The sequence below is a fragment of the Cupressus sempervirens genome, chromosome 4 (genome assembly GCF_028749045.1).
Source record: "Cupressus sempervirens isolate cs-2001-9-10 chromosome 4, ASM2874904v1, whole genome shotgun sequence".
Taxonomy (NCBI): domain Eukaryota; kingdom Viridiplantae; phylum Streptophyta; class Pinopsida; order Cupressales; family Cupressaceae; genus Cupressus; species Cupressus sempervirens.
Window position 1 is genome coordinate 149,742,262 of NC_143121.1, and position 7,899 is coordinate 149,750,160.

At 32.1% G+C, this 7,899-nt stretch overlaps 1 pseudogene; it reads right to left on the reverse strand.

Annotated features, from left to right (window-relative positions):
* Nucleotides 1-4,798: 4,798 nt before the first annotated feature.
* Nucleotides 4,799-6,554, reverse strand: LOC149560401 (cytochrome P450 82A1-like; annotated as a pseudogene).
* Nucleotides 6,555-7,899: the final 1,345 nt, after the last annotated feature.

Sequence of the window (7,899 nt, forward strand, 5' to 3'; positions counted from 1 at the left end):
TTCATCTAGTTACTCTTCACTGTATTTTCTCTAGATTATTGGTTTTTTGATATATTTTTACAAATTTAGGTTGCCTTTGGAGTTAGTTTTTCTTCAATCAAGAACAAGAGTATAGAAATACAAAAAAATTAGAGTACCTTAATAGGAAAATAATAATTTAACATAATAAGCATTTAATGAATAAAATTATATGTATGTAGGTGAACTAAAATCAACTAAAAAAATGGAAATGGTTAAATTGCATGCAAGATAACAATAAAATTTAGTTAGTTACTGTGTCCCTTTCAAAAATTAGCAATGACAAATTAAACATTTAAATAAAAACATAGTAACTTCATTATAAATAGCATTATGAAAAATTAATATCACAAGTAATCAATAAAAAAATACATCCTAATGCCTAGATATGACATATATACCTTTGTGATCATGTCATTAAAATTAGCAATATATTTAACATATAATTGGACCAACTAAATATTTTCAAATATAATTATTTTCTATACTCTACTTACAAATATTGGAGATAAACATAGAAAAATTATCTTAAATTTATATTTTAAAAATTATTTAAAATTAAAATTTAACTATAATTTATATTTTTTAAATCTTATTTAATTAATTAATTAAGAAATTAAATCAAATAAATGCATTAATATTCTTACATAATAGAGACAAATACAAAGCTTATTCTTAACAAACCGTCATTTAACATTGTTATTCTTGTACCAAGCAATGTTTGGAATTTAAGATTTGACCACCCTTAAAGCCAGACATTTAAAGAAAAATAAATCTTGAGAAAAGTGATTTAGATTTTCTTATTTAACAGCTCTATTCTAAAAATCAAAACTGATAGTATGTGATGTTTACATAGTACAATAATATAATAAAGTCAATAGGCTTCACTCCTTGGGAGATTGTGACCAGTTTGTTCAGATTTTCCAATAGTTTTATGCCAGGAAATAAGAAAGTTATCGTTGATCTGGGGATGCGCCAAGAAAAATAAAGTGACATGTTAGATTTACTCCATGGTGTTGGTTTGTCAAGACTTTGGAAAAGTCATTGCTCTTTGATTTAGAAGCAATCTCTATTCAAGCAAAACACTACTGCCAAACTACAACAAGAAGCACTAATGAAGTAGTCTGAAAAATATCATATTTTCTTCCTCATCTACACTCCAGATGCGAACGGCTTAAACATCACACACTAAGGCTTGATTCCTAGTGCAAAAGTGTTAAATAGTCAAAGTTTGACTTACTTTTCTTCAAGATGGGTTATGTACAAGACAATTCTAGCAAATGAGGCTATCTATAGCAGCTGTGTGCCTATCATCATTTCATATCATTATGTTCTTCCTTTCAGCGATGTCTTGAATTGGGACACCTATGTCTTCGTTCCACCACCTCAAGTCCCAAATCTAAAGAACATTCTACAATCTATTCCACTGAGACTTATGTTAAGTTGCATAGAAAGGTGATTAAAGCTCAAAAGCACTTTTGAATAAATTAGCCTCCCAAGAAGTATGACATTTCACATGATCGTCCATTATGTTTGGCTGAGGTGACTCAATATCATTATACACAAATAAGATTCAATAAGTGCGATCTAAAAACTTTGAGTACTTGTTCAAGATCATATAATTTTTTTATGAATTCTTTTAATGTTTGTGCTTGAACTTGATTATAAATGTAATCTTCTAAGTGAACCTCAAACTCACACTTCTTCTATATTGTAAATGCCTTCAAATCAAAATAGTTTGACTTTACAATTGAAACCCGTATAATCAAGTGACTCAAAAAAGTGAGTGATAGGTAAGATTTGTTACATTCAAAATTCATAAATAATTTACCTCCTCTTCAAAAAAAAGGGCCTGAATCGAATAGGAAATACAAAGTTATTCATGCATAGTGATAGTACAGTTGTAGAGCACCCAATGGAGACTTGATATGTTCGATAAAAGTTCTGCAATTCTGCGAAAAGAAGTTTTAATTAGAAATGTACGTCCAAATGGTGAAGAGAACGTGATATCAGAGATTGCATGAGCGATGGGTGTGTGACGCGTGTTGACTCTTAATTTTCAAGCGCCTAAAGTCTATGAGAAAATTGCTGCAGCTTCCACTTGCTACTTTTATTTTTTTCCCATTAACCCCAAAGGATTTATTTATGCCATTAGACATTTGTGATCTCTTTAAAAAGATAGTTAATGGTTGTTTGTACTAGATCTATTGATCATTCATGAACTACACTCTATGGTATATCATCTAAAAACTTAGGGTATATGAGAATAGGATCAGGAATTGTGCCCTAGATCTATTGATCATTCATGAACTACACTCTATGGTATATGATCTAAAAAAATTTAGGGTCTATGAGAATAGGATTAGGGATGGTGCCTTAGATAGAGACTATCAATGGTGCCATCAATCTAGCAGTCTTATGCTGCAGAGGCAAGAACGATATCCAGAAATTCTATGTGAATCAGCACTTAATAAGCACCAACAAGGACAATGGAATGAAAGTGCATTAGCTTAGAAGGACTCAACTACCATCAGAGCCAGCTCAACAATTAGTAAACAATTCATTTTGTATCACTCATTATTTTCTGCAGATGGGGACATAGGCTTTTGGGAGCTTTCAAGATGATGAGATGTGAAATTTGAGGAGGGGATTCAATAATCCATTTCCAGTATCCTTCTAATTGCATGTTATTCGATCTAAGTTTTTTGTGTAAATCACAAGTTTTGTATACAAGAATTTCATAAAAGGGCTGGAAGATTTTAAATGTCTTCTGCAAGAAACTTTGTCAGCACTTACCATCTATAGAAGTTGTGGAGATTCACGAAGCATAGTATGGTCACTCTGCAGATGACAACATGGTATGTAGAAAATGTTTTGTTAAAATGTCTTGAGAAACTTTAAGTCCACCTCCATTGTTACTGTTCTTTTTACCTCTGTATAGTGGAAGTTATAAATAAAAAAAATTCTTAGTAGTCTTGCACTGCAAAACTACATAGTGGTGTCAGAAAATCATTGGAATAAGATAAGCCATATTGACTCATTTTGCATTTATTTTTCTAACTGATAAATTCAAGACAGTGCTTGTCCATGTCGTATATGAAAGAAAATGTGCGTCATTCTGTCAATTTTGTTTTGTAAACTCACAACTTAAACGAAAACAATATCGGATGACAAAATTGTATAGAGGTATGAATAAAAATGAAATACTTTTTAAAATTATTTATATATTATTAATTAATAAGTGAGTATGCTAGGACTCTAGATTTCAATACTACTACTACTACTACTATTCAATACAAATAAAGTCTGTAAACTCATAACATGCGATTGAGAGATTGGTATTTACCATAGTTTACATATTATTCTCAAAGAGAATGTAGCTTTACAAAGATAGGAAAAATTATTCATATGTCAAAAAGTGAATAACACTAATTTTTTTTAATGCAAAATAACTATTTTTTTTCAAGTGAAAACTAATTTTTAGTCAAAAGAATCTAATATTTATCTACTGTAAATACAAGAAGAGCCAAATTTATGTACATAACTACAATTGGAGGTAAAAAATTGTATTCAAAAACCTTTATTAATGTACAGTGTATGTCAATTATGGAAGTCTTTGACCACCGTATGAACTAATGGCTGCAAAGTTAGCAACTTAGACACATTATGGATATTCTAAGCCACTCTAATGGTTGAAATATTAGAAAAATATTCTTGTTACCTCATATTCAAATTATAATTATAAAGAAAATTGCATTTCAGATGTGCCTTAACATTCATTCTTTTATGGAGTTTGATAACTCTTCACATGGTATGTAACAAGAGTGATAAAGAAATGGACATTGTTAATATATTTTTACAGATCTATAAATTTATATTTTGTAATTATTAATTATATAATTATCTACTTTCAAATATAATATTATTTATAAAAGTGAAAAATTTTCTTTTGTTCAATAAATATAATATGATTATAAATTAATGGATAATAATGTAGGCAAGGAAAAAAAAAATGTAGCTGATAAAATAGATCGAGTTTTGAATTGTTAGCTTCATATAAAGTGATAGCTAGGTGAATAAGGAGTAGGGGGGATGGTGAGTAAAATAAATAATAGCAAGATAGAAGGAAGATGTAGATATGAAAAGATTGATAGAGATATAAATAGGGAAGGCAAAAGAGAGAGTGTAGATAAACGGATTAAAATCAAATATTAAAGTTGGGAGGGCAAGAGTGGATGAGGAGATGAAGAGATAATGATGATTATGAGGTGATAGATAGATAGATCAAAGGAAACAGGGAATATAAAGTATAGATGTAAAGCGACTAAAGGTAAAGAAATGGGGAAATTAGAAATAAAGAAGAAGAAATGTGTCTATATGTCTATGTAAAAGAAATATATAAAGGAAGGGATAAAGATGTCTATAGGGAAATTATGATTTAAAAAGAGACATGTAGATATAGAAATAAAGAGGTATATAGATATATTAATTTATCTAAACATAATCCTTTGATGAATAAATTTCACTATGTACATGACCCTTGCATAGCCCTTGCACCCCCTCAAAAGTGCAAGTGCAAGTGCTAGTGCCAGTAAAAGTAGAAAAATTAAAACAGCATTAACGTAAAGAATACTTGTCTTATATATCATCTAATATAGAACCAATTGAACATTATTACTCCTGTTCAAAGTTGTATTCAAAGCTCGGATAGAGTAAACCAATCGGGACAACATTATCATCAGGCAGCAAAGTTCTTTGCAATATTGATTAATCAAACATATCAATAGAGATGGAGGGGAAAGCAAGGTTTGACAGTGACCTCCAATGGACTTGATTTCTGTATTGTAATCCCACGCCCCTCTGTCAAGTCAATTTGAGTTCCCTCTGGAGAAAACCATTCGAAGCTCTGCAGAAGACGCCCTAACGTATAGCTTACCACAATCAATGCCAAAGACATACCCGGACATATTCTCCTTCCTGAACCAAACGGAAACAATTCAAAGTCCTGTCCTTTCACATCCATCTCTTTGGCACTCTTGAGAAAACGTTCAGGATCAAATTCCGTGGGACGCTCCCACACAGCAGCGTCCCGTTGAATCGCCCACACATTCACAAGCAGTTGCGTCCCTGCGGGAATGTGATAACCTCCAACACTGCAGTCCTCTCTTGATTCGTGAGGTAGCAGAAGAGGTATTGGTGGATAAAGTCTCAGAGTTTCTTTCACAACTGCTTGCAAATATTTCAGCTTTGGCAGATCTGATTCCTCCATTAACCGATCCCGCTCAACAAGTATATCAATTTCTTCCTTGGCCTTTGCCAAAATGTCCGGATGCTGCATCAGAGTGGATAGTGCCCACTCGACGGTCACAGAGGATGTTTCGGTACCTCCGCTTATAGTAGTCTGCAAAACTAAGGGATCAATTTTTTTTCGGGTGTGTTGTGATCAGTGTCTTGGCCTCAACACAGCGAGTAAAGATTAACTAATTTGATTCTTCTTATAGACGCTTTCAATAATGAGTGTCCTACCTTGACAACACGGTAAGTCGACCTATTATATCTAAATAAATCAGAACGATAACAATCGAAATACTATATGGAAAGAGAAAGTGATGAAAGGACATACTTGGGCAGTGGCTTTCACCACATCTTCGTTATTTTCAGTCTGAATTTCATGGTTGTCTATTGCAGAGATGAGGGCATCAATCAAATCTGGAGCGTGCACCCTTCTCTTCTCTCGGTGATCATCGAGCAATCTCTTGAGAAACCCTTCTCTCTTCTGATTTATATTTTTCATTGCACACACTGTTCTATTCGGAACGATCCACTTGAGGAAAGGCAAGTAATAGCCGATATCTAATGCTCCATGAGCTATCAAGGAGCTTTGTTTTATCATCTCCTTGAACTGCTGAGCATCTTCGAAATCCTTTGAACAGAGATCTGGCGAGAATCTCTTGCTGGCAACCATTTGCACAATGATATTAAACGTGAGATCTGAAAGCCTTAACTCGATGTTAACTCTATTTATCTCTCGCTGCCAACACTCAAAGAGAGCTGACTAGGACGGAATTTTCCTCTTCCCGGACATGTCGGAAAGATTTGATTTTATCTGCGGTAAAGAGTTGGAGCCTGCAAATCTTTCTGATTGTTCGCCAGTATGAGCCATAAGGAGCCCAAGACAACACTTTAAAGGCATACGCTAGATACTTTCCTACTGCCGTAAGTGGGAGAGAAGCAAATGCTTTGTCGTTTGTTGTGAAGCATTCTTTTGCGAGATCTGAAGAACTGATGACCAAAACTGGCCGTATGCCAAGTTGGAGATGCACGATGGGACCATACGTTTCTGAAAGAAAGGATAGAAATCTGTGAAGGGGCTCTTTGTTTCTACTTAACAGTGGAAGATGCCCAAGAATAGGCCACGATGGAGGATGCGGCGGCTTTGCCTTTGTGTTAACTCTATGTCTAAGAGAGTTTGTAGTTAGCAAAAGGGCAGCCAGTACCACAACAAGAATGGCAATGGAAGCTGCTTCTAGCTCCATAAATCACAGCTAATTAATTTTGATTAGAATAACCACGCCAGAGTTCTGTATGACCACAGCTCTATTATAAGCTTTTGCTAAGTTCTTTGAACATAAAATAAATGTGTATGAACATGTTATGCAGTAGAAAATAAAATATATATGACGTAGCGATGACACATTATACATGTTCAAAAGTCAGAACACGTTATCCATGACTTCTATAGTATAGTAATAAGTTGTGAGGAATCAAAATAAAGGAGAACATTTTTTTGTAATATGGTTCTAGAAGAAGAAAATTAATAATTAAATTTTAAATTCTGAAATTTGAATAAATTAATGAAATTAGTTAGATGAAAAATATGGTTTAATTTTATTTTTATAATTTTTAAATGTCAATTAAGATTACTTAAATCTTGAATATCTTTTTTTTGATTTGGATCATTTCAACAATAGTAGAAAAGAACAAAGGATATATGTATTTGTTTTATTGACCAAGTAATTTTGTTATAGATTCTATTTTTAGGAACTTCTAGAATTTTATTTTCTTTTTTCTTAATGTTCTTAGTCAAGTATAGTATAAAACTTGGTTACTATTCATTTTATTTTACAAGTGGTACTAATAGTTTCTCCTTTAAATTGAATCAAGTAAGAACATGTATTTCGTATCTAGATATGAGAGCACCATAATAATTGAAATTATGAAATGTCAAGAAAAAAAATTTAATTTCATGAAAGATAGTAATCTACCACTAGAGAAGTATAAACTAAAATGAAAATTATAAAATCAAATGTGAACTAAAAACAATGCATCTCATTTTCAAGATCTTCATTGTCCTTCTTATTCTTCTTAGAGTAACTCTTAGATTTATGAGTGCACACATTTACATTCTAATAGGGTGATAATCAAGGTGATACAAATAAAATCAACTATTCGTGCTTAGCCAAAAGTAATTATTCAAGTAATAGACATACTAACAAAAAAATAATTTAAAAAATCATCTATTCTAAAATTTGTGTGTTAAGTGTCAAGGTCTGTGTGATGACCAAAAGTACAATAAACCTTAGATTTTCATAGGATCTTTCCTAAATGAATGTGTCAACATAGATACCCAAAATACCTTTTCTCCTAACTTCATGAAATTGTTCCATAAACAATAAACAAAAGCAAGACCATGAACCTTTCTTGGTACTCTAATCACTTGTGGATATTCCTGAGTAGCATAAGAACATGATTGAAGAGAAATAAAGGAAGTATTTAGACTCAATTTATCAAGAAAGTCCTAAACAATATTGATCTTATGGAAAATGTTAATTATTTTTATTACAATCATGATGCATGGTTTCAAAAATGGAGTATTACATC